This window comes from Bos grunniens, chromosome 20 (genome assembly GCF_055505025.1).
Source record: "Bos grunniens cultivar Pamir isolate PY7600 chromosome 20, Bosgru_T2T1.0, whole genome shotgun sequence".
NCBI lineage: Eukaryota > Metazoa > Chordata > Mammalia > Artiodactyla > Bovidae > Bos > Bos grunniens.
In genome coordinates, this window is record NC_141184.1 from 54,096,292 (window position 1) to 54,123,145 (window position 26,854).

General features: G+C 47.4%; 2 long non-coding RNA genes across 6 annotated transcripts in view; both read left to right on the forward strand.

Moving 5' to 3' along the window:
* The window catches only part of LOC147350425 (uncharacterized), a 217,361-nt gene that overhangs the window by 2,542 nt on the left and 187,965 nt on the right, over nucleotides 1-26,854 (forward strand). The gene's annotated exons all lie outside the window — the stretch shown is intronic.
* Nucleotides 1,575-26,577, forward strand: LOC147350426 (uncharacterized). The gene is made up of 3 exons (XR_015148841.1): nucleotides 1,575-1,678; nucleotides 2,063-2,733; nucleotides 23,668-26,577. It is a non-coding gene; the product is annotated as an uncharacterized LOC147350426 (long non-coding RNA).

The following is a 26,854-nucleotide window of genomic DNA, read 5'->3' on the forward strand; positions in this document are numbered from 1 at the left end:
CTTGAGCTTCCTGACATAGCATGACTAAGGTTTGATTGGATCTCACTTTTCCCAATGACTGGGATCTCCAGGCTAAGTGCAAGGTCCGTTTTATGCCCAGGGCACTCGTTGGCTAGAGACACAAATGCTGGACCATTATCCCTCTGTAGGGATCCTGGGAGTCCAAACTCAGGGATTATTTCTTTTAGTAATGCCTTAGCCACTCCAGCTGCCGTTTCAGTTCTATCAGGGAATGCTTCTATCCACCCAGAAAACGTTGTCTACTAGAGACAGCTGAAATTGCTTGGTGCTCTCAGCACGGCAGTGAAATCAATCTGCCAATCTTCTCTAGGATGTGTCTCTCTGGTATAAAAAATTTAAGATCTTCCCTTTTCTAAGTTCTAGGGCTTGGGTGAAGACTATCAGCTCTGCCTTCTGGGCAGAAGTCCCCACTGCTAGGCTTCTGCTTCTATGACTTGGGTCTGGGAGGTTATTGCTTCTCCTGTCAGCCTTTTTCCCTCCCACATAAAACCGCTCCCATCTCTGGACCATTCCCTTTCTGAGGGCAACTGGAATAGACTGTGTCTTTTGTTTCTATACAATCATGTTTCAAGGGCACTGTTTCTGTAGGTAGCAAGATGGCAGAGTTTAGTGTGTGACAGGTTTTTACAGTAACCATTGGGTTGTCTAATGGTTCTATGAATGCCCATTCTTGGGCCTTCCTTGATACCCCTCAAATTTGACAACTCTTGTGACCAAGTTTGCCAGAACTGAGTAAGTGGCACTGGTGTCAACTAGGAATTCAACAGCCTTTCCCTCTGTGTCCAATGGCAGCTGGGGTTCCTCAGGGGTCAGTTGGAGTACCAGCTTAGGAGCCCCCTGACTCCATCGTTCTTCATCTCTTTGGGCCATCTGCTTTGAGGGTAGTGGCTGGGACCTGCCATTTCTCTCTTCCTTTGGGCTCTTCCAGTGCCGCTCTTGTTTGCTTATGGCATACTGACTGGGTCCTGGTTTTCTTGGCTTGCTTCCCCTTGATGGGGTCTGAGGGTCACTTATGAAAGTTGAGTCTCTGTGGATACTTAGTCCAGATTCCCATACCAACTAGATGCCAGGAGGGCAACAGCTCGTAGGTGGGCTTGTCTCCAGGCCTTTTTATCCTCTGACTTCTCCTCCTCTGTATCTTGGTTATTAAAGGTTGAAATAGGCAACCTTGACCAGATGAGAGAGATGGGTATCTGGTTCTATTTCCAGTTTCTGAAGTTTATGTGTAATGTCGGGGGTACTTTGGGAAATGGGATACAACCTCAAGATTGCATTGCCTTCCAGTGACTTGGGATCATTGGCAGTATAGATTCAGAGGCATTCCCTGAGGCACTCTAGGAATTCCAGTTTTTTCCCATTGACTCCTAGTTGATTTCCTTTATTTATTCCCGTTGACAGGTGTCTTTCCTGCTGCCTGGCTTCTCTTTGGGATTGTGTTTTTGTAATGGGTCAGCCTCTGTGCTCCACTCCCCTCCCCATTGCCTCAGTTGGTCCCAGCTGGATTTGTTATCTGGGCTGCTCGATTCCCCAGTTGGAGAGGAGCATGGCCTGCATTGTTTGTGTTCTCTCGGTGTGCTTCCTCTCGGGCTTTTGAGAAGACTGTGGACTTTCCTTCCCCTGTTAGGAGTACATGGAGGAGGCTCCGATGTCAGCCCAGGTGGGGTCATGGGTCTCAATGATTCCCCTAATCAGATTTAGGACCCCTCTGGATCTGCCCTTAGTCCCTTACAATGACATTTTTCCAACTACCAATGGAGTGGTTGGAGTGATTTGTTGGCATGAAAATACCATTAGATATGCCCCAAATAAGATGTCCAGTTTGGGAAATTTGGACCCAGCACCAAACTGTTTGGGATTCCTCAAGAGACCCAAATAGGCATGGGCTCTCATACAACTGGGGATTTCCCTTGAATTTGTCATGGCCCATCCTTGAACTAGTCAGTCCTTCTTCAGTCGGAATGCCCCACAGGAGGTTAGATGGGACGGCCTCCGGGCCAGAGCAGCTTAGCTGAGGTGAGTGTCTTCTCTTTCTTCCTTTCAGCCAAAAAGGAGAAGTTTTTGGACTTCCTGCCGGTTAAGAGCTTAGAGCAAGAGGGGCTCCCACGGGCACTCACCGGATCACCAGGGCAGCTGGAAAGCTGTGGTGATACCTGGAGGTGAGCCCATGGAGCCCCAGCCAATGAAGACTCAGCCACGGTTAGCCTCATCAGCAGTGCGGGGAGGAGAGCCTGGCGGGGAAGTGTTTCCTCTTCTTGTCAGCAGCCCACAGGGCTTCCTGATTATGGGGGTCCTGGTCTTGCGAGTGGCTCACAGCGCTCCCTGGCCCACTTGAGAGAAACTAGCTCTGGCAGGAAGAGGTCAAGTCACCAGTCACTTACTCACCTGAACCGGGATGGGGCATCCTTGTTCCAGCTTGTCAGGTGGTCCTCATTACCTGGGCCTTTTCCTGGTATCACCTCTTGGCTCACTGGACTGGCCACTTTCCTTTACCAGATCAAAAGTGACTTGGGAGAATGCTTCTGCTGACCCCCAGAGATTGGCAAGGACAAAAACCCCGATGCTGCCACTACTCCCTTGTACAGGGGCCAGGAGGACAGTACTGCTGGTGAGACAGTGGGCAAGACTGCTGTGGCTCCATCCTGTCAGAGATCCCCACCATCCCCAGGCCCCAGCGCTGCTGGAAGGCCAGCCAGAGGCAGCAGACAGACGCGTGTGAGTCAGTCTCTGATCCCCAGGGATGCCTCAGAATGATTCCCTTAAGAGAGGGGGTCCAGATGATGCTGGTGGCTATGTTGTGTGGTGCACCACACTGGGTATTGGCTTACTGGGCAGAGCTGCTCTAAGTTTGGCCGGAGGCTGCTGCCATTCCACCCTGTCAGAGAGTACTCAAAGATCAGAGTCCTCGTGTGAAGCTCCCAAAGCTTCCACCATCCTCCCGCTGAAGCCAGGGGAGCAAGAAAACCATGGTCTGTTTCTCCATGGTCACCAGAGTTTGTTACCAACCCTTTTGAGTCAGGCCCCAGGCAAGGTCCTCCTGCTTGTTGTCATTCAGGCCAATAGAATGAGACTGAGTTTGGTTCAGAGGAAAGTTTTACTCCTTGATCAAAGAATGGAGAGGTGTGAGGTACAGTTCTAAAGTACACCTTCTCTGAAACAAGCCATTGGTGAGCTGCTTTGTAGGGCTCTCTGTGGAGGGGGTGGGGTGGGGGTGGAGTCTTCGAGGCTCAGGGGCAGTCGTGTTGCTTACGCAACTCCAGATGGAAGTGGCGGGCGCAGCATTTCTGCACGTGAAACACCAAGATAGGGTGTCAGGCGCAGCGCCTCTGCGCTGAGAACGCTAATCGGACACGTGAAGTGCAAGTCCTCTGTACACGGCACCTTGTAGGCAAGTGAAACCAGACTAAGCACAAAACGAGAGGTTAGACCTTATCACCTAAACCCCATCTTACCTTTCCTGGGGCCCCCAGTGGCTTTTATAGGGGACATCTTCTTGGAACCTTGCTTGATCAGTCTTCCTTGTCATATATGCTGATAGCTTCCTTCCTTTTGCTACATTGTACCTGCCTGTGCTTCCATATTTGTATGATTATTCAGACAATGGCTGTGTTGTCTGCTTAGACTACAAAACTCCCAAGGGCAAGGACCGAGACTGTTTTACTCATCGTTATATCCCCAGAAGTAGCACAGAGCAGAGTAGATAATAGATGCTCATTAAGTCTTTAATAAATGACGAGTGAAAGGATGAATGAATGGGAATCTCAGCAGTCTCCAGTCAGTCTCCCTGATCTCAGACTTGGCTCCTGTAGATCATTTTAAAATTTTCTTACCAACTATAGGTTCTGTTAATCCTTCAGGCAATAGGAAGAAATTAAACCTCTTAGCTTGGTCCTTCAGAATCTAGTTCCAGTTTGTCCATTTCCACTCCTGTCCTCCCTGCAAACTCTAGCCCAGATTTTCTCAACCTCAGCACTATTGAAAATTTTGGCTAGATAGTTTTTATTGTGGGGCTGTCCTGAGCACTACAGGATGTTCAGCAGATTACTGACCTCAACCCATGAGAGGCCAGTAGTACCTGCCCCTCGTTGTGATGACAGTATCCCTCGCTAATCGCTAGGTTGCTTCAGTCGTGTCCGACAATGTGCGACCCCATAGACGGCAGCCCACCAGGCTCCCCCGTCCCTGGGATTCTCCAGGCGAGAACACTGGAGTGGGTTGCCATTTCCTTCTCCAATGCGTGAAAGTGAAAAGTGGAAGTGAAGTTGCTCAGTCATGTCAGACTCTAGCGACCCCATGGACTGCAGCCCACCAGGCTCCTCTGTCCATGGGATTTTCCAGGCAAGAGTACTGGAGTGGGGTGCCACTGCCTTCTCCGGACAGTGTCCCTAGATGTTGTCAAATGTCCCCTGGGGAGCAACTGTCCTCAGTTGAAGACCACCACTTGAGCTATAGCATAAGCTTTCCCCAAATATATTAAGCTCTTTGATGCCCTGGTTGGTTGTGGTGGTTTAGTCGCCAAGTTGTGTCTGACTCTTGTGACCCCATGGACTGCAGCCTACCAGGCTCCTCTGTCCATGGGATTCTCCAGGCAAGAATACTGGAGTGGGTTGCTATTTCCTTCACCAGGGTAACTTCCCAACCCAGGAATTGAACCCCAGTCTCCTGCATTGCAGGCAGATGATTTACTGACTAAGTTATGAAGGAAGCCCTTTTGATGCCCTAGATCTTTGTAAATCTTACTCCCCCAGCCTGAAATGCCACCCTCTCTGGGATAAAGGACTTCCTATTCATTCTTCAAGATCTAATCCAATGTGTCTCTTTTCTTGAAACCTTCTCTAATTTCTCAGGGCAAGAACCAAGGATAATATAATGCTGGCTTTTGTTATCTTTAAGAGACTCATATGAAGATGGAATAACTCAGTGTCCATGTAAGAGCTTAGCAGAAGGCACAAATGCATGTGTCAGATGAGTGAACAAATGTTTGGTAGGCATATGGTTGGTATCCAGGGAAAGAACCAGATTATTTATTTGTCTTCAAAGAGCTGAAGGATGATCAGTGAATGAGCAATTACTTGGTGAGCTATGAGTGATCTTGTCTGGGAGGTTGATAGTAACTGAACTTTAGAAAAAGCTGTTAATAAATAGGGGTGTCAGGCCTATGGTAAAGGGAGCACCCAGCCCAGGCTTTAGAACAGTTAGGCAGAGGCTGGAAGACCACCTGCTGGGATGTGATCGGGCTCTTTGCTTTGGGTGGAGTTGAGCTGTTTGGCTTTTTCCTTTCTAAATTGAGGACTCTACAGTTTGACATCTTCTCACTGTTTCCTGATAAACGGATCTTCGATTTAGTGGCAGAGCTGGGCCTGGGAGTAACCCCAGCCTAGAGGAAATCCCCTTTTCATTGTACTAATTGTGAAAGATCTCTGCACCCTGCTCCCCCACATGTGGTGAGTGAGATTTCTGCTCATCAAGTAAGAGGAAGGGACTTCCCTGGTGGTCCGGTGGTTAACACACTGTGCTTCTAATGCAGGGGTGAGGGTTCAATCCCTGGTCAGGGACAAAAGATCCCACATGCCTCAAGGTCACAAATGAAGAAAATCACCCATAAAGCAGAAGCAATCCTGTAACAAATTCGATAAAGACATTAAAAATGGTCCACATAAAAAAAGTTCTTTAAAAAAATAAAAGTCATCCTGGTTGGGGGCTTGTGGTGGGTGCTGTGACATGTAACCCCGTGGGAGGAGATCCTTCAGTCGCTGGCATTTTGGGGGGTTGTCTTTGCTGGGAGAGTCATCTTGCCCACAGCTAGCCTGCCTCCCGGAGCAGCCACGTCTGATGACTGATCCCCAGGGGAGGTTCGAAGGCCTGGCTCCCCTCCCAGACTCGGGATGACTCTGCAGGCCACGCCGCTCCCTGTGCGGTCAGCTAGCCGAGGCCTCCGCTGAGATTGTATCACAACTGAGTATCTACCTCTGTCTCCTTGAGGTGTTGATCCAGAGCACTCTAATACACATCCTGCATGCTAATCTCTCTCTGTCCTTCTTGGGAACCCTAACTTGAGACAGGATCCCTCTCTTGCTCCCCATTTTGGTGTCTCTTCATAGCTCCTTATACTTTGCCCATGGAGGTCAGAGCCTTGAGAGCAGTGACCCCTAAAAAGCCATTTAAATTCTCACTGGACTGTGGGGAACTATAAAGTTTAGGAGTTATAATCGAAGTGGCTTTTGACTGTAGGTCTCAAAAATGATGAAGCCTTGGATCACTCTGCTGTTTCCTTGCTGCCCCTGCGTGGGGCTGATGGAGAGCTTTCTTGAATATCTCTCTATTCTAGGAGTCCCTGAATTCATGGCAGCAGGATACTGTGGCGTAGTTTTCAGAATGGGAAAATCAATATAATTTTGGTGTGGTCCATTGGCATGGCCACACAGGTAGGACTCAGAAAAGCTGGGATTTACACACAAGTCATCTGATCCTGGAATCTACAGCTATAATCACAGAATTAAACTGTCCTTCTATCAGCCATAGCTTGGAGGGGAGCTGACCCATCTCCAGAACAGGAAAAGAGTCTTAGGCAGAAGCATTCCCATTCTTGAAACATACCTGCTCACAGAGCAGAGAGAGGTGGGGAGAATGCAAGTGATGGATCTACCATAGAGACAACTTAGAGGGCTAGGTCCTGGCACGGGGATCTTCTATGAGCTTTGTCTGATTTCCCCCAAAGTCTTAAGCATGCTTGACACCCAGCAAGGACACTAGGAAAATCTGGATAAAATTCTGCCCCTTCCTCCCGCCCACAGCAGCTCCCTCTCTCCTTTCCAGTGGCCCCCTCTGAAAGGTCTGCCTTCACTAAATTGCATTTATTCAAATGATCTGTCTCAGAAGGATGCCAGGCTGAGTAGAAACCCCCCTGGGATTTGAACCTGCAGTTCCCTGGAGCAAAAGTATTTCAAACCTGAGGCTGAGGTCACTGAGCCAGACCCTGAGGGGATCGAATGCAAATTTTGTATTTTAAATATGGACAGGAGAAAAAGTGCCTGCTGCCTGGGAATGCTGGAGTGCCCCAGCTCTTCCTGGTCTTTGTTTCTGATTGCAGCAGGCCTCCTTGGCAACAGGGAGGCAAAAACAGGCTGCAGAGTGCAGGGCTTCTTGCAATTGCCAGATTTTCCTTCTTCAGTTGAGTCTCTTCTCATTGAGTGAGTAGCTCCTATGTGCAGATCACAAAGTTATCAAATTCTCACCATGGCAGTGAAGGAAGTGTTGTTTGGAAGCAGATCCAGGAAGCTAGAGCTCAGGTTTTACCGAGATCTCACACCTAAGCTCACCCCACTGCATTTCATAATTCCGCTTCCCGTTCTCGTAAATCAGAATGCCACGGTTGGAAAAAATTAAGCATCCTCTTGTTCTTTAGTGCTCTTTCTGGGGGCAAATGCATATGCATTAAAACCTGGGTAAGGGTCTCAGAGGTCCACCCCACCAGTTTACTGTGGGTTGTAAAACACCAGAAACTGGACTTATGATGGAGCCAGACACCAGCATGCCTGTGCTGATGCTAATGGGCAGCTCCAGAATCAACCCCACTGATACTTTCAAAGATCTCCATCCTGTTTGGTGGCTGCTTGAGGTGAATCTTGTCATTTTTCTCTCTCAAAGCATTTATATCAACAGCTATGCAGGGGCCCTTGCTGGGTGCTGGCTGTTCCTCCCCCAGACTCTTGGGGTATTCCTCCTGGCCCATCCCCATGTGCTGGTAGGGGTGCATGCTTTTTGAGCCCACCTTCAGTTGTCTTTCCTGGTGACCCAGTTTGGGTCCAAAGGAGGGGCTGAACAGTCAGGGGGCCAACAGGATGCTGAGGGCAGGTGGCCTCCCTCTGGGCTACAGGGAAGTCTATACTGCCTGGACAGTGGTCCTCTTCCAGGAAAGCCCGAGAAAGGTGGACACAGGCTCTTAGGCTGATCTTGGGCCAGCCCTACCTGGCATCATGTTCCTTCTCTCGAGAAGCAGTGAAAGGAGTATGAGGAGAGGATGTTGCCCTTTAGGTAACCTTTCTGTCTCCATACAAGACGGGGACAGTTATGGGCTGAACTCTGTTCCCACCCCGCTCAGAACTCGCATATAGAGTCCTAACTCCCAGGACCCCAACATGTGGCTTTATTTGGAAATAGGCTTGCATTGGAGAGGAGAAGGGGGAGAGAGGATGAGATGGTTGGATGGTGTCACCGACTCAGTGAGTTTGAGCAAACTCCGGAAGACAGTGAAAGATGGGGAAGTCTGGCATGTTGCAGTCCAGAGGGTCACGAAGAGTCAGACACGACTTAGCGATTGAACAACAACAACAAGGGTTGTTGCAGACACTGAGAGTTAAGATGAGGTCATTAGGTTGCACTCTAATTCAGGATCCTTATAAGAAGGGGGCATTTGGATCCAGATGTCCCCATGTGCAGACAGGAAGAGTGCCATGTGACGGTGAAGGTGGAGTCGGAGGCGATGCTTCTGCAAGTCAGGGAACACGGAAGATTGCCAGGAAGCTTCCAGACACCAGCAGGGAGGCCTGGGGCAGAGTCTTCCTCACAACCCTCATAAAGAACCAACCCAACCCACACCTGGTCTCGGACTGCTAGCCTCCAGACTGCAAGACGAGAAATTTCTGTGGCTGAAGCCACCCAGTTGGTGGTGCTGTGTTCAGGCAGCCCTAGCACACGAGCAAAGAGATCCAGGGTACCCCAGTGTATCCCAGTGCTTGGCCCAGGGGGCTCTTGCACAAATACTCCTTTCTGGGAGGGGCGGCTCCTGCAAGGAGCATGCTCTCTACTGAGGCCAAAAGTGACCTATATCCATCCTATCTGGTAACAAAAACAGAAGCGGTGTCTCTTTCATTTATTTGGTGTCTACATTTAGTGCATTTGAGCATCTGCTCTTTACCTGGCACTGTTCTAGGTGCTGAGGATGCAGCAGAGAACGAAACAGCGCTCATGGACCTTACATTATAGCAGGTGAAAGGAGGCAGCACACAGATGTGCCAGTGAAATGGTCCTAAATACTGGGCCATGAAAAGTGACACAGAGAGAACTAGGACTAGAAGATGGGGTCAGGAAAGCTGGGGGGCTGTGGGGAGCCATTCGTAGGAAGGAGCTCTCTAGGTAAAGTTCAGCAAACCTGAATGAGAAGAGGGGATGTTGTGAGAACACCCAGAAAAGAGCATTCCTAGCAGAGGGGACAAGTGCAAAGGCCCTGAGGCTGGGATGTGTCTGGCATATTTGGGTCCCGTAGCCGTCTGGAATGGCCTGAGCAAGTCAGAGTAGGGAGGGAGATGGGGAAAGTCTGCATTCCCTGTCTGCACACTGCGAAACCCAGCTGCCCCCTCTCCAAGTGACACGTTGCTGGCTGGATCACTGTAGGAAGCAGGTTGCTCACCTCCTGTTGCTAGCTCCAGAGCCAGAAACTACCTGAGGCAATTGACAGAGTCTCTGCCTGCGGGGGAAAATCAGTCACTGTTGCTCCGGGGTCCCAGGCAATGCCGCCTGGTGCTGGGCTCCAAGAGGAAGCCAGGTTTTCTCTCTGCAGGAAGCCCTGCCCCACAGAGTCCCCCTCCAGCCTGTCCAGGGAAGATGGGTCTTCTGGGAGAGACAGGGCCCCTGGCTGAGTCTACTCAGAGGAATCTACCTTTGAGTGCTGCATGTGGTCATGGTGGTGTTCCAGGCTTGAACCTCCACCAGCAATGGTGCAGAAGTAATTTATATCATTTAAAGTGAAAGTGTCAGGCGCTCAGTTGTGTCCTACTCTTTGTGACTCCATAAACTAACTGTTAGCCTGCCAGGCTCCTCTGTCCATGGGATTCTTCAGGTGGGGAAAAGCCATCTCGAGTGGGAAAGCCATTCCCTTTTCCAGGGGATCTTCCAGACTCAGAGATCAAACCCACAGGCAGATTCTTTACCCTCTGAGCCACCAGGAAAGCCCTATATCATTTAACTTCCCTTCTGATTGTTACAAGTCAGTACCACTCCCCGAGTTGTTCACTGGCTTCCTCCCAGGAGCTGGAGATTCAGAGGAGGAAGGGAAGGCAGGGTGCTTGTCTCTGCTTCTCCTTCTCATGATTGAAGACAAGGAGATAATACTTAGCAACTGCCTTCTGGATCCGATGGCAAAAGTGATTGGACACTATTATTACCTTGTCTTGTGAAGGGTGGATGTAGGGAGCCCTTTCACAGAAAACCAAATGATCAAATGTTTAAGTCACCGGCGTTATGACATACAGTATTCCATGGAAGAAAAAAGGAAAGAGATGGCCAAGGCCCTGCCCCAGGAGGGTAAAATCCTATTAGAGAAGCTGAGTCTGCATGCACATGGTTTTGGTGGCTGGGGGCGGGGGTGGTGGTGTCAGGCGGAGAAGAGGGGAAGGAAGACAAAAGAGCAATGGGATCCATAAAGAAACCACTGAAGAAAATAAGCCAGTTGAAGTCAACTGGACTCTTGGGGGAGTGACTCAGCTTTGAGGAGGAGGACAGAGGGGCTCAGACTCCTTGGGGACCCTGTCAACCCAATCTTAAATGTCGCAGATGGTGCTCCAAAGAGGCAGGACTAGAGACGTGGTTTGGGTCGCTGAGTCAGGGGCCCTTCCCAGACCTCTTTCCAGAATTGGTTTTGTCTCCTAAGTGTCTACAGAACCCTCAGACTGTTTGATCCATGGGCAATGTTTAAATGCACAAACAGATCCACACATATGCACATGCAGAAACAACTTTGAATTTTCAATGTTTCTTGCCTAGGGAGAAAGAAAAGGACTTGGCTCTCAGAATGCAAGCCCTACTCTGCCTTTAGAATGGGCGGAAGCAGCCTTCCTTTGTGTCGTTTGCCAAGGGCTTGGAATGCCATCTGTGGCTGCTCTTGTTCTGTCCCTTCTGGTTAACAATGAGCCCGCCCTCAAGCCCAGGAATCTGGCTCATTTCCTGTATCTCCTATTTCACTCGACATGTGGTACATGATTCCTGTAAGTAGCTTGTGATGCAAGCCTAGCAGTTCAGGAGGTGGCAGTTCAAGGAGGCCTAGGTGACTTCTGCTAAATGACAGGGCATGTCCCATCCCTGACCCAGGAGCAGCCCTGACTGGGAACTTGCCTGTTGGTTTGTAAGCATCTTAGAGGACCAGCTCCAGGATGCGGGTGGGTTAACAGCGGTGGAATTCATCAATGAGGAAACATCTCTATCAGGGAGATACTCCAACTTCTTGGGATTCTGTCTCTTTATAAAATTAGATTAAAACCAGGAGGAGGAAATGGCAACCCACTCTTGCCTGAAAAATCCCATGGACAGAGGAGCCTGGTGGGCTGCAGTCCGTGGGCTTGCAAATAGACACGACTGAGCACGCGTGCATGCATTCTGTGTTTTAATTTTTGCAGGACTGGTTACAGGGAGCCTGAAAGCAGCCACACCTGGCCACGCTGTCCTGGTGAAAGCCTGTGCTTTATATTCTGTATTTGACTTCCTTCCCTGTGGTAGGGCCTCTAGACAAAGAGAATCTCCACACACAGCCTGGCCTCCAGTGAAGGTGATTTCTCACCCAAACAGGGTGTGTTTGATCTTGGGATAAGTGCCTTTAATCAATAGAATAAGTATAGGGTTAGCTCAGTTTCTCACGAGCTTTCTGTTTGACAGAGGCATCGCGCGATGGGCCTATGAGGTCCAGTTGCCTAAAACTTCAGTCTAAACATATGAAGCAAGATTCTCCTCAACTTTTTAAAATTTCCTATACAAACCTAGAATCCATGATTCATGAATTTAATCCGGTAAATGTGAATTAAGTAGAATGTGAATGGGCTGTTCTTAGTGGACACAAAATAACACAGTGGCTAAAGGCGATTGGAAAGTCTTTCTCTGTGTGACTGTCTATGCACAGCAGCTCAGTTGGCTCGGGAGGTGGCCCTGGGCAGTCCAGACGAACTCTTTCTTTCCTCTCTTCTGTTACTAGGATCCTTTGCTTACATCTACATGGGCTCACCTGGCTGGCCAGACATCTGCATCCAGCCACAGAAAAGGTGGGCAGAGGAGAGGGAAGGCGTACTTCTTCCTTAGACGGGACACCCCAGAGCTGTGCGTGCTTGTTTGGTGCACTTCCTTTTGGCCAGAACTTAGGCACAGGGTCAAAGTTAGCACAGCAGAGGTTAGGACATGTAATCTTTATTCTGGGTGGCCACCACGTGTGTAGCTTAAAAGCAACTCATCTATTATTGGAAGCGAGAAAGAGAGACTGGATGTAAGGGACAGTCAGCAGCTTCTATCTTACACACTCAGTGGGCAAGATGCTCAGTGCTGGGTCAGGAGAAACAGGATGTGGTCCACTCCTCACATTAGATGCATATAATTTAAGGAAACTACAACCCTGCTGCTGCTGCTGCTGCTAAGTCGCTTCAGTCGTGTTCTACTCTGTGCGACCCCATAGACGGCAGCCCACCAGGCTCCCCCGTCCCTGGGATTCTCCAGGCAAGAACACTGGAGTGGGTTGCCATTTCCTTCTCCAATGCATGCAAGTGAAAAGTGAAAGTGAAGTCGCTCAGTCGTGTCCGACTCTTAGCAACCCCATGGACTGCAGCCCACCAGGCTCCTCCGCCCATGGGATTTTCCAGGCAAGAGTATTGGAGTGGGGTGCCATTGCCTTCTCCGAACTACAACCCTAGTGTTCTTTTTTTTTTTTTAATGGTTTTCTTTCCTTTTAAAAAAGTTTTATTGGAGTATAGTTGATTTGCAATGTTGTGTTAGTTTCAGGTGTACAGCAACGTGAATCATATATATAGTATATATAGTATAGTATATATATATATATACTGTTTTTTAGATTCTTTTCCCATATAGGCCATTATAGAGCATTAAGTAGAGTTCCCTGTGCTATACCGTAGGTCCTTATTATATGGTAGTATATATATGTCAACACCAATCTCCCAATTTATGCCTCCCCTCTCTTACCCTCTGGTAACCACAAGTTTGTTTTCTGCATCTGTAACTCTGTTTTGTAGGTAAGTTCATTTGTACCCTTTTTTAATTCCACATATAAGCTGTATCTGTGGTGTTTTTCTCTGACTTACTTCACTTGATGACAATTTCTAGGTCCATCCAAGTTGGTGCAAATGCCATTATTTTTTTCTTTTGAAAATCAGCCTAGGATTCTTTATAAGAAAAGCACAAGGCTGAGTTTGAGAAGGAGAATCGGGCAAAGGAAATCTCTGTTGGCATGAAGAGCTGGAATTCAGGAGAAGGGGAAATTCTGGGCAGAGGAACTAGCTTGAGACCACAGACCATGATGAGCAAGAAGGGAGAGCCAGTGTGCAGATGCAGAGAGAGGCGGGAGGGAGGAGCAGCCAGTCAGAGAGGAGCAGCTGTGGGTGGGGCAGGCACATTCTGAAGAAGGAGGGAGGCAAAAAGCGGCTGCCTTGATCTGATGGTTCTCCAGGGCCAGTCCCAGCTCTTTGTGAGGCCTGACTGCAGCTTTCACCCTCAGGTTCTAGGAGACATCCCGGCTTCCTCATAATAAATCTACTTTACCTTAAGCTAATCGGAAGAGCTTCTGCTCATGGAGCTAAACCATTCATCCCCAGGCCCCTGGCACTGCCTTACCCAAGTCACTAAGCTCAAGTCACAGCTGGGTTTCAGCTTCTTCAACTGCAAAATAATAACATTTATCTTTAATGGTTCTTTGAAGATTAAATGACATATTGTTTGAAAAGCACTTAGAAAAGTGGTTGTTACTTAATGCTCATTGCATAATATGAAGTAATATTAGTTTGTGAAAACACCTAGCCGAGTGCCTGGCATTGGATGGGAAAGCAGGGTCAGTTGCCCAATGTATGCTTTCATGAATCATCATACCTTGCCCTGCTCTCTTAGGATGTCCTCTGCCATCATGTGCCATCACAGGGGCTGATCCCTACTTAGCGTTCTCACGGAGGTCTCCTAGATGATCCTTCTCTTTGATGACAGTGGTTCTGCATCATCATCATTTTACTTCTGTCTCCTCCTCCTTGATATATAAAGGAAGTCATGCTTTTCTTGGTATCACCAATTTGTGCAGCAGACTACATACATGATAAAGTCTCCTGTTTGATTAGTGAATTAATGGATGGGTGGAGATGTCCAGTCTAGTCTGTGGGGCCGAAAACATCACATGGGGGTCATTTACCAACAGAGGACACTTGAAGCTATTGGTGTGAATGTGGTCCCCTGGGGAGTATAGCATGGGAAGAGAAGAGGATGAAGACAGAATGTGGCAAAAACGTACTGGGTGGGGAAGAGTGGGCTCAGAGAAGGCAGCAGAAAAAGAAGAAATTTAGAATAAGGTCCTTGAAGGAAGAAGAGAGTGCGGAGATGCAGAAACCAGGAAAGGAGAACGCTGGAGAATGTGAGGAGTAGTTCGAAGGGTCAAAACTCCACGTTGTCATGGAAGAAGGACAATTAGATATTGTATATTGCAATTTGGAGACTGTTAATGAGATATTTGAAAGCAGATTCAGAAGGCTAACTAGGAGCAAGTCAAATTTTTGTGTGTAGATGGCAAGTAAACACTGTTCCTTTGGGAATTCAGTGGAAAATGAAGATGAAGAAAATATTAGGGAACACAGGAGCAGGTCAAAGCCACTTACACATACAATCTGCCCTACTTTCCAGTTCGTGGGCTCTCGAAGCTTTCTGCTTTGCAGTGTAAAGTATGTCAAACTCGTTCCCTTCTCCACTTGCCATCATCGCGAAGCATCTCTAGACTTGATAAACCAGTTTTTATTCATCACTGGGTATACTCTATGATTTTATATACTGGTTGTTTTATTTCTACCAGTTTTCCTGTGGAAGTTCATCCATCTATCCGTCCATACATCCGTATGTCCATCCTTCCTTACAGTATTTATTGGGCCATCCTTAAGATGCAGGTACTACTTTAGGTGTTGTAGGGAATCAGGACCGCCCTCGAGAAGATTCAAATACGCTGGCTGCTTTCTCTGGAGTTTTCTAGCTTTGTTCTTTTGGGAGTTGTAGCCCCCTTCTTGGTAATTCAGGTTCCCCAGTGGTTTGCCTGACCCCAGCAACGGTGTACTGTGATCTGAGGATTCCTAATGACTGGGCGGCACAGAACTCACCTGACCACAGGCAGAAACCTCCACTGCAGAGCGTTGCCTGACAGTGGACCCGAGTCCAAGGCGACAGGCCGTGGATTTGGGAGCCTATCTGTGAGACCTGTGTGCATTATTCATGGCTTGTCATTTGCAGTTGGAGAGACAGGCTGCCCTCTGACATCTCTGAAGAAGTTCATGATTTATTGGAGGCATCAGAAGAAATATAAAACTAAATAGTAATATAATCCCCTGGGGGAAGCCTTGCTTCAGTATTTTACATAATATTAGAACTTTAGCAAATAGTTTCCCTGAGATAAAAACTTTGGCAAACAGTCAACTGAAATGTTTGAGAAGTGAAACCATTCATAGTTTGATGTCAGGAGACTTGCTTGACTCTCATCCAGTCTTCTAAATATCAAATTTTAAGAAATCCCCTGATACAAAGGAACAGGAAGTCTGTAACTCAAGCAACACAATGTCAGCAGTTCTAACCCCGGTTCAAGAGCTGGTGGGTGATTTTGAACTCTTTGCTCCTTTCTCCATCTCACCAAAACAAGTGCTAACCTTTTAATGTGTGATTACTTAGGGTCAGAAAAAAAAAAAAAAGAAATATGAATCTTTCTTATCTCTGTAGGATCATACTTGCATAATTCAGGAATCAGTTTTGTTAAAAACAACAGAAAACCCAGCTCTGAGAGACTTCAACTGCTGGGTTGGGCTGGTTTTCCTCATCTAATAAGTTGGAGATGGGCAGCCCAGGGCTGGTATAGCTGCTCCAGAATGCTGTCTCTTCTGGTCCCATCATTCTTAGCATGTGGCTTTGAGTTTCCTGTTTGCAACACTGTTTCCAGGCAGGAAGAGGGGGGATGCCAAAAGCAATTTTCTTGAGAGACTTTATAATTTTGTTTGGAAGGGGAAGTGCTTCCCTCTGACTTTCAAGTCTATCTCCAGAATCCGGCTTTTCCTGGCTTGAAGATGGCTAGGAAAATGGAGTAGTCAGCTCTTCAGTCTCTGTGCTAGAGAAAGGCAAGTATCTGCTGCAACTCCATGGAAACCATTTTGGAATTTTTGAAGTGCAAGAACTCATACATACATATTATTTTTCATATCAGTGAATTAAACCCCTCAGTTAATAGCTGTCCAAAGAGTAGCTCCACTCAGCATACAATGGTGTCTCAACAGGAATTTTCATAATGTTTGATTAAGAGGCATTTCAGAATGTTTCAGTTCCACTCAGAGCTGGAGAGTGAAGAAGAAGGTGGAAAAAGGGAAAGGGCTGGATGTCTTCTTTTTCCCTAGAAAACAGAGTTGCCTCTGACTTTAGCTCCTCTTGGTGACAACCCCTGGGCTGACGAGTAGATGAACCACTTCAGGGTGGCTTGGTTTAAACCCCTGGGGAAAAAATCCAAAAGGAGCGATCCTAACAGTTGATTCCAGTGCCGGTCCCCTGCGGGAGTTCTGAGTGTGCGCTTGACGACATGTCCCCTGGGAACAGAATGACCAATCTGAGTGCTCAGGCAGGTGCTGCTCTGCTCTGCAGGTTTCAGCGGCAGGTGCCAGACCATCTTCCCTGCTTACTGGTTCTGCTGGGTGCGCCAGGATCATGTGGCTGGGCCACGTGTCCTCCGCTTTGAATTGGGTGGTTAACTCATCACATCCAGGGAGCTGGTGGTTAAAATAGGAGTCTTCTCTGCCCCAGGTGGCCAGATCTGCCCTCCTGCTGCCTTCTCCCCCCTCTGCCTGCCTGGTGGGCTCAGGATAGAGCCAAGAGAAATTCCTGAGCATGATCCCTGTGTCCCAAATGGCTATTGGGACAAAATGGTTGTTGTCTTCCCCTCGGTGGATTGGGCTTGCTTGATTTAAGTGAAACCCTTACTTAAAAGTGAAATTCTGGGAGATCGTGTTGGATAGACAAAGATGGTGCAACCAGAGAGAGGAGAGAGAATGCTCAGATGATAGAAGCCCAATCTTAAGGCTGCAGAGAGGAGAACCCCAGGACTTGGGGCACTGGGGTCACGATGGAGATGAATTTAAGATAACTGGCATTTTTTGAGGTGTACACTTTATTTTTTTCCCAATTTTATTGACATCTAATTGACATGTTTAATGTGGACAGTATGATTTGACTTACATACATCATGAAATGATCTGCTGCTGCTGCTAAGATGCTTCAGTCGTGTCCGACTCTGTGCGACCCCATAGATAGCCTCCTACCAGGCTCCCCTGTCCCTGGGATTCTCCAGGCAAGAACACTGGAGTGGGTTGCCATTTCCTTCTCCAATGCATGAGTGTGAAAAGTGAAAGTGAAGTCACTGAGTCATGTCCGACTCTTAGTGACCTCATGGACTATAGCCCACCAGGCTCCTCTGTCCATGAGATTTTCCAGGCAAGAGTACTGGAGTGGGGTGCCATTGCCTTCTCCGAATGAAATGATCACCACAATCAAATTAGTGAACATCCATCATCTCATACAGATATAAAACTAAAGAAATACAATTTTTTCCTGTGATGAGAACTGCTAGGATTTAGTCTTTTAACAACTTTCATGTATAATACACAGCCATGTTAATTACATTTATCATGCTGTACGTGATATTTATCTTATGACTACTATTTATTTATCTTATGATTGGAAGTTTGTACCTTTTGCCTGCCTCCATCCAATTCCCCTGCCCTCCACCTTCCAACTCTGGTAACCACAAATCTCATCTATTTTTTTCTGTGAAGGATAACTGACATTCTTGTGTGTCCACCCATTTCATGAATTCCTAAAAGCAACGGCTCATGAGCCAGAGGTTCTTTATAAAAACCTGCATCTTCAACCTCAATTGTGCTGGGCAGCTTTTCTCTAAGGAAACAGGTGGAGAATAAGGAAAAAGAAGGAAATAAAAGCTATGCACAAACCATACAACTTAATCTTCACACTAGTCTTGTGAGATAAGAGAGGTCTATTGAGGAAACTGAGGCTCAGAGAGGCAATGGCCTGCCTTGTATCACATAGCCAGTGAGGGGAGGGCAGCCTTTGGTCCTCCTCCTGTCTGATGATAAATCTGAGTTTCCGTACGGTTGCCTGTTAGGAAACCCCCCAACTTAGAAGTGTCCTAGCTCAGCCACGTGAGAACTCCCCAGGCAGTATCTGGCAGGGGAGAGTGGGCGGAAGTGCCCTTCGTCCCTCAGAGCAGAAGCACCGGGCTGGCAGCCCCCTTCAGGAGCAAATGTTTCTCGCTGACCAAGTCGGCTGCAGAGTTCAGCTGAAGTCACTTTCCTAGCTCCATCTGGAAGCTCTTCAGAGGCATAATTTCATTCCAGCCAAATGTAATTAAGAATTTGATTTGATTAAAAAACAAATTGAACGAGAGAAACGAGGATTCTCTTCATTCTCTCTCTTTCTTCACAAATAGGGTGCTCATTAGCAAGGTGTGTGCAGGTGCCAGGGGCCCGTGTAGGGGAGGGACCCCTCTGTCTTGCCCTTGGCACCCTCCCTAAAGACCAGTGGCTGGTGGGGCTGTGAAAGGGGAGTAAGGTTGCTGTTCCCACAAAAGATCAGGGAACTCAGAAAATAAAAGCTAAGGATTGAAAGAATTCTGATTTGGCTTCCAGATACTAGCAAAATACAGCAGCTGCACCATGTCCATAGGAACGAGATGTCCACTTAATTAAAGCATGGCCAGGCGGCGGGCGTCTTCTGCAGGGGGAGACTCAGCATACTGGGTACTGACCAAACCAGACCTGCTGCCAAGAGAAAGCGTGGTCAGCAGGGAGCACCAGCTTGCCTCTCCAGGAAGACGGGCTCCAGAGCCTACTTGGGTGAAAAAAGTAAAGGAAACTGGTAGGGTGAGAGGAAAAGGTTTGTGATATTATATTATTGGCCATGACCCAAATAATCTGCCTCTGACCTACTCCAGCTTATCTCGGGGGTTCTAATGAGAATTGTGTGGTGAGCTTTTGTAAAGGGCAATTCAAAATGAGATGAGGGAGGTCAAATACTGTGTGGGCTGCTCCTGGTAGATTTCTGCCCAGGCACAACTTCTTGCTTGCTCTCCTGTTTGTGGGAATGCTAATTTTTTATTTTCTAAATCTTCCCTCTTTTCCTCTTTAGACGAAGAGGCCTCGTCTGAGTGCATAGGCAACTCTGAGCTAAGCAGGAGCTGCAAGCTATTTTTCTGATGTTCCTATGTGGTCAGAATAAAGCAGAAGTTACTAAAAAGAACTGGCACTTACAAAGGAAGTTCCAGGACTCAAGATTGTCATAAGATGGGGCTAAAGCGTGAACTCTAGGGCTAAGGTGGCTGCTAGGGTAGATGTCGCTGCTTACAATGCTGTGGACTCAGGGTTTTTTTCTCTCTTTCTACTACACTATCCTTGGAGAATTGCCTTTGGCCTCATGTTTGGTGACTCACTGGTGCAAGAGGGTAGCTGCAGGTCCAATCATCACATCTATATCAAGACAGGAAGGAGGGTGGAAGAGGTAGCATTGGCCCCATCCATTTCATCTTATAAGGAAAGCAAAAACTTTCCCTGAGTTCCCAGATGTTTTCTAATGTTTCATTGGTTAAAATGAGCCATAGTCACATGGTCACCCCTTGCTACAAGGAGACTGGGAAAGTGGGTATTTATCTGGGAACTTTGCTGATCTGATAAAAATTAGAATTCCATTTACAAGAAAGACAGGGGCATGGGCAGTGTGTAGGCAGTGAACAGTGTTTTTGGTAGGTGCTTAGATTACTGAGAAGCAGCAGAGTCTGTTAAGAAAGATGAAAACCACTCCAGGTATGGCAAACAGAGGAAATTCAATGCAGGGATTTGGTTGTTTGACAAGAACCATCAGAAGAGCCAAAGGAGGGGGGAAAAAAGAGGAAAATCAGGTTATTGAGGCATTAGGAATTATAGGAAGTCATTCTGCCCCTAGGCTGTAGCTGTCAAAAAGAACATGATGTTACCCCAAACTTAGGACTGCTGGACTTCTGGACTGTATACCTGCTGCTGCCTTCTTTCAGGACATCAGAAGCCTGTGCTCTCATTGACACCACAGGAGCCTGGGAACCTGAATACCTCCACCCTGAGAGTGTTGCTACAGGGTTAGATCTTATGGGTGCTGAGCTGCTAAAGTTGCTGCCACTACTGCCCAGGAAGCCAGGAGTGGCTCTGCCTGCAACTTTTACTTCACTGCTGATACCAGAAGCAGAAAAAACCAAAAAGATACCTTCTCCCTTCTTCCCGCCTTCTAGTCTCCTCCAGTGCCTGCCATTGGCAGAACCTAACTGGAAGCCACCAGGGTGGGAATGGACCTGAGAAATATTGTAATACTGTTTGCAGGCTTCCAGCCCCTATGAAACAGCAAGGAGCCCAGATGGCCAGAATGGCATGAGGCAAAGCATGCCACAGGGTTCAGCCTCCTCCAGTGGGAAGAAGAGGTGGGGTTGATGCCACCAGGTCTGTGAGACAGCATGAGTGGGCACTGTCTTGTCTGCACTGACTAGTCGAGGGAATGCTGAGGCAGGTGGCAAGAGTAGCCCAACTTCAAATACCAGCCTAGTGGGAAATCCAGAAATAATTCTGTTCGTTGTATATCCAAAGGGCTAGCTTCTAGATCAAGGGATCCCTTCATTTAGTTGTTTTCGGGATGACAAGAGTAGCTAAATTTCAACACTTGAATGGATTTTTAAAAAATGTCTCCTGTGAACCCTGTCTCGTGTGACATCATTTGAGAGTATAGAGGAAAACGACAAAGGATCTTTTGATTTACTTTTGGTCGCTCTGGGTCTTTGTTGCTGCCCGTAGGCTTTCTCTAGTTGCGATGCACAGGCTTTTTGTTGTGGTGGCTCCTCTCGTGGAGCACAGGCTTCAGCAGTTGCAGCGTGTGGGCTCAGCACTTGGGGCACACAGGCTTAGTTGCTCTGCAGCATGTGGGAGCTTCCTGGACCAGGGATCGAGCCCGGGCCCCTGCGCTGGCAGGCAGATTCTTATCCACTGAACTAGGGAAGTCCCAACGGATCGGTCGTAGTGAACAAATCCCTTGAAGAACAGTTCCAGCATTCTCTAGTAGTGGGTCCGGTAAGGCCGTTAGCAAAGAAATTATAGTAAGCTGATTGTGGTCGTGGTGTTGATCAGTTGCTTTGTCGTGTCCGACTCTGCGACCCCACGGACTATAGCACACAGGCTTCCCTGTCCTTTATCATCTCCTGGAGTTTGCTTAGATTCCATTCTAATGTCAACTTGTGTTAGAGAAACACTAACCTTAGGGCCAGTTTGGAGCATCCGGTTCTGAAGGCAGCAAGTGGACAGAGGCACGTTGAGAAACATTCTGTTATTAGGAACCCAGGGTGCAGGGGTGAGAGTGCAGGCATGTAGGTCAGGAGCCTCAGGCAAACAACCCCGGAGGCACCTCTCTGTGATAAAGCTCACCTGGAAAATCCAAGAACACAGGCACAGAGCCAAATCACAAAATTGCCATGGCATGGAACATGGGCCAAGAGTCACTCTTTGGGCTGGGACAGGAAGGGCAATCCAGGAACTCATAATATTAACAATGACCCTTTACATTCCTGGAACACCTTATGATTTACAAGGTGCTTTTGTATAATCTTGACAGTTGATCTCACATGGTAGTCACTTGTTCTGCAAGTTAGGTGTGTCCAATTACCTATTGCTACATAACAAACTTCCCCAAACTTAATGCCAGTCCATCTAGAATGATGCAATCACATGGCTGGTCGCGGATGTGAGCATGTGGACTGTGGGCTGGGACCACTTTTGGTTGTCTGCATCTACAGGAGGCCGCCTCAGGTGCCCTGGGCTTCTCAGTTCATGACACCTCAACCTTGAGAAGGAGCGTCCTGAAAGTGAGTGCCCCGAGAGACTGGACTGGAAGCCCTGACTCCACAGGATCTGGTGGTGGCAGCACAGGCTCACTTCCTTTGCATTCTCTTGGTCGAGCAAGTCACTGAAGCCAATTGGACTGCAGGGGAGGGAAATGAGACTGCAGCTCTCAGTGGGAGAGTAGCAGGGGACTGGGGGCTATCCATACTCCATTGTAAGAGGTATCACGAGTCTCGTTTGACATTTTGTACACAAAAATAATTTAGTTGAAGTGGTCGAGTGAGTCAGTGCCAGCACTGAGTTGGATTGGATCATGGGCTTATTGACTCTGTGTGTTAGTCACTCAGTTGTGTGTTACTCTCTGTGATCCCATGGACTGTAGCCCGTCAGCATCCTCTGTCCATGGCATTCTCCAGGCACGAATGTGGTATTCTTACTGAAATCATGTTGTGTGTGTGTGTATGTTTAAGCCCGTGTTCTCTGTACAACACCTCATGACTTCATGGTCATTTGGAGAGTACAGAACCCTCTGGTGAGCTGGTCCCTCTCCCAGCTATCTCTCTTTGTTGCAATGATTTCCTATGGCCCTACTCAAGACAAGGAGGTCCCTTCATACAAGCCAGAGGGCAGCCGTTCTGGGTCCCAGGTGTGAAATGGGTGTAACCTTTCCTTAAATCCTGGGGGAGTTGAGCTGAGCTACCTGACGTGGCTCCTACAGCCTCTCGCTTTAAATATCGGACCATAGAGGACCCTGCATCTTACTGAGCAGGAGACAGAGACCCAAAGATGGGGAGACAGTTGCCTCAGGGTCCACAGCTAAGTCCAGGCCTAGGGTTGTACCCTCAGCTGCAGCCCAGCCTGACTGCCCTTTCAAGGAACAGAGCAGTGGGGCCTCTGAACTCCAGGGCCTTTCCATCTCCATGGCTCCCCAGACACTCTCTCAGTCCCATATGCTCATCGCAGTAGAGAAGGCCAAGGGTGTGAAGACTGGCAGTGGTTTCGATGAAGGTAGATGGCAGCTTAATATTTATGGAAGCGTTCACACCGAGCTGTTGCCCCACTCTGCAGATGGCATTTGAGCTTCTGTCTGCTGCGGCTCTCCTGTTGTGTGCTTTTTCAGTAACTTGCTCTTCTGAAGCTTGGGCCTGGCACCCCTGGACTGGGTGTCGCTCACCTCCGTGTGTTGTATCGGATTCACTCAAAGTGAATATGTTGGGTTTCTTTGGAGAACTTTTTGTACTCAGTAGTTTTATGGGTATATTGTCTTTGCTTCTGCTTTAAACTGGTTTACTAAATTGTTTCTGGAAAATAAAACCACAACTTTGGTTTGTCTCACAGTTCATTTAAACAACAGAAAAGAGGAAATATTTAGTCTCTTTTTAGGTTGGCAGCTCAGCAAATTACAGAAGAGTGGCTTGCTGTGGTTTGGGTTTGCTCTTCAAGTCTTTGGTGGAGGCACAGATACTGGAACATGGCGGTAGGGTGGTCCCTGACTATGGAGGGTGGGAGGAGATTTCTGAATGAGAAGAGGCAGGGGGGCGGACAGAAGAGGGGGTGTTCAGAGAAACAGAAGAAGCAGAATTCTATGGTTGCCCCTTTTAACACAAGGGCTTTGAGGTTGAAGGGCAAGAGAATCATATATTTAAAAACCTCCCGTGCTTGTACCGATTGTAAGTTAGCTGTTAGAAACTTGATGTAGTCTAGATCTATGTTGTTATTTATCTATTGCCCCATGTTTTTCCAGGAAGAATTGGGGAATACATTTAGCTGTTTATCACCTGCTGAGGGAACTTCTAAGAACCAATGTCCGATTTCACTCTGCAGTCCTGATGCCATTGGTCTGGAGCATGGCCTGGACAGCAGGAATTTTAAAAGCCGCTCAGGACATTCTGAAGTTTAAAGAAGGTGTAAAACTGGGGAAAGTAGAGCTCCAGGTATCCATGTGGATTTGAGCAACAATCTTCCTTACCAAATTGCCGGCTTGGATAATCATGTCTCAAGCTTCAAAGATGGAGCATAATGTGGTGGTTGAAGAACTAATCTTCCTTATTTTGGATTCTAGATCTGCTGTTTACAAACCGTGTGACCCTGGCCATGATACTTAATATCACTGAGTCTCAGTTCTCTTGTCTCTTAAGTGGGTATAAGTGTGGCAACTATGATTATGATGCTATTATGATGTTTAAGGGAGATGATCCATGTAAATAATTTAAGCTTAGGTTTTCTCATATAGCCTTTTCTCCCAGTAAAGACTGATTAAAATGAAATTTAAACTTCATATGGTTCTAAGTGACCTCTCTTGATTTATTCTGTTGGTCTAGATGGGAACTGGCTTGTTCAGAAACCTCCCTGGATGATTCTAACGTTCAGCTGGGGTCGAGGAGCAATCTTGGTGTCTGATTCTGCTTTCCCTGTTCTCATAGGAGCTTCCCAGGTACCTCTCTCAGTGGTCTAGTCCTCAGGCTTGTTTCAGGGCCACTTCTAAACAGCTTTGAATCCACATAGTTTTCCTTTTGCTTTTATAATTCTTGTGTTTTTTTAATCAGAGTAAATGTGGATTATTACTTCTATTTCATTGTTTTTATTTTTCTAATGGCCATTTTCCCCGATTTTAAGAACCCATGTTTATTTTATTCCCCACACAGAGACAAAATAATGAAAATATTATATTTTTGTCCAAATTTCTATGTATCATGTGTCTATAAATGGAAGTTTTAAAATTGCAAAGGTAGTTTTGAAAGTTGCTTCTTTTGCTTCACCTTATACCATAAGCACAGTCTCAAATGCTACGGATTTTGGAAGTATAATAATTGATTCTGCTTGCCATTCTGATGTATCCCACTGTATTTTACCATCCCCTTACTGTCAACAGTATTGGTTTCCTTGGGCTGCCTGAACCAAACACCACAGGCTGGGGTGGCTTAAGACAACAGATATCTATCCCCTCAGAGTTCTAGAGGTTAGAAGTCTGCAGAAGGTGTAGGCATGCTTGATTCCTCTGGAAACTCAGAAGAAGAATGTGTCCCCTGCTGCTCTCCCCACTTCTGGAAGTTGCCCCAGCCTCTGGTGCCCCTGGGCTTGTAGACACATCACTCTATTGTGTCTCCCTCTTCACGTGCTTTTGTGTCCCTCTGTGTCTCTGAGTCCAAGTTTCCCTCTTCTTATAAGCTCCTCTCTGACCCAGCATGACTTCTTCTTAACTTGGGCTATATCTGCAAAGACCTTATTATAAAATAAGATCACTGTTACAGGTACTGAGAGTTAAGAATTGTATTGTTTTGAGGGACATGATTCAACCAGGTATATCAGCCATTTATGACTTCCATCTGCCTTTTTAAGGGACCAGTAAAGGTTTACCCAACAATACTGGCCTTCTCAATACTTCTACGTTTCAGCTCTTTATAGTTTCCCGCCCTGCTGTGAGTTCACACAGGTGCTGAGGAAGCCAGGCCAAGGGTAGAAATGGGGCCGAGTGTTCACTTCTGTCCTCCCTAGATGCCCACCTTCCCTGGAGCAAGCTGGGTGCCTGCCTGGGAAGTCCAGGAGGGGCAGGCTGAGTAGGGAGGGAGCCACAGGTGGTGGGAGCATGGCTTCCTGCAGCTGCCTGGCCACCTGGCTGGACAGCTGTTCTCCCGACCAGGGAGCTATGGTTGGCAGGGCTGCCTGGCTTATCACGGCCTCGGAGAGTTACATGATGCCAAAATGCCTGGTCGAATCTGTCAGTTCTTCTGAGCAACCGTTTTAGGGGGTGGAAGAGTGGCACCGGGGGCATGGAATCTCCAAACTGATTGTTTATAGTGCCTGCTCAGTTTAGACAAGTATTGACCCGAGGACACCCGCAGTCACTGGTTCAGCTGGGATTGTCTGTTCCAGGGGTCCGCTTACTACACCCTGCAGGTCAGGCCTGGTACACTGCCTGCTGTGTACAGGGAGCTAAGAATTGCCTTTACAAGTGAACATCTGCAATTGATTTGATGATGGGAGCCCTGACTTTGAATCCCAAGTAAACAAAAACGTTCGTTATCCTCCACCCTCAATGAATTTCATTCTTCTCACGATTAGATCTTTATTATAAAATATTCATACTCAATGATCATATTTTGAATTTCATCAATAAAAAATTCCTGGAAAACTTTTTTTCTATCTTATTATGAAAGTATGTGTTATAGTTCCAATACTACCTCTAGGCCTGCAAAGTCTAAAATCTCCACTATCTAGCTCTTAACAGAAAAAGTTTGGCAATCTTTGGTCTGGCCAGATGTCTCAAACAATATCAAACATCCAAAAAAACCTGCAGGGCTTTTAAAAACACAGACTTCTGGGTCCCACCCCTGGGGTTTCCCACTCACTAGGCCTGGGTTAGGGCTCAGCTGTTCCCATTTCTAACGAGTTCCTGGATGCTGCTGCTGGTGGTGGTCTGGGAGCCGACCCTTGAGAACCACCACTCTGTCCAGCAGCCAATCAACAAACATTTTTCTAGGAGGCAACATCCTTAGGGCTCGCAAGAAGAGAAACTAGAACCCGAGCTGGGTCGTTGTCCGATTCTGCCACTGACTCTGTGATCTTGGGTATGTTATTTACATCTCAAGCCTTAATTTCCTCACCTGTAAAATGGGGATAATGGAAGTACCTACTTCATAAGCATTGTGAAGGTTTAAATAAAATCCAGCTTGCAAAGCTCTTAGCACACGTTAGCTTGTCTTTCGATACTTGACTTCAGACAATTTGCAATTTGGGGCCATGGAAGTGAGAATAACTTTATTGAGCGGCAAGGGCTATGAACTGAAAGAGCAGGGGAGCAATCCTGGAGGATTTCCTGTAAGAGGGGAGGTGTGTGCTGAGCACATGTGAAGGATGGGAAGGCAAATGGGACAACCTGGGGGCTTGGAGGTGGGGACTAGATTGGTGTGCATTTCGGACAGAGAGGAGTT